The sequence below is a fragment of the Chelmon rostratus genome, chromosome 21, assembly GCF_017976325.1.
Source record: "Chelmon rostratus isolate fCheRos1 chromosome 21, fCheRos1.pri, whole genome shotgun sequence".
NCBI lineage: Eukaryota > Metazoa > Chordata > Actinopteri > Chaetodontiformes > Chaetodontidae > Chelmon > Chelmon rostratus.
In genome coordinates, this window is record NC_055678.1 from 6,990,372 (window position 1) to 6,991,015 (window position 644).

A 644-nucleotide genomic window follows, 5' to 3' on the forward strand; every position below is an offset into this window, starting at 1 on the left:
TACCAAAGGAGGACACATTTATAATTGTGCTTGATTAGTCCTATATACACTCGATTATATTTGTTGCAAGTGATAGCTTCGTTTTATTCTTACATTTTTTTAAAGCTCTTTGATATTTTAAAAGCTTTGGAAATTATTGGTTATGTTATTATGTTATGTATGTGGTTTATAATGGTCAAATGGGGTGTTCTGCAGGGGTCCCACAACGACACAGCACTGTTTTTAAAAAGTAAAAATATGGTTTCAAAAGCGATTGACAAAATTGACTGTAAAACTTAGGAAATGTGAACTTTTTGGCTGTTCATAATAGTAGTCCAGGTAGCATAGCCAATATCCCAGTTTAAAAGGTAGTGAAAGACCTTAATTTAGTAATAATAACAAATCTTTTTCCTTTAATTTGCTATAAATGGTACCAACATTGCCTGTGGTTTGTGTTAGTGCTGTAGCAGCCTTTCCACTATTACTGACTGAATTCTACACTTATTCCCTACCTTGGTTTGTATACAGTAATTTCCTTGTGCTAAATTCAGAAAGACAAAAATTAACACTCCGATATCGCAGGTGTCGGTATCCATCGTTTACGTTGGTTTGCGATTCGCCAATAAACACAACGAAGAAGAAGAACGTAGTTTCCTGTTTGGCCA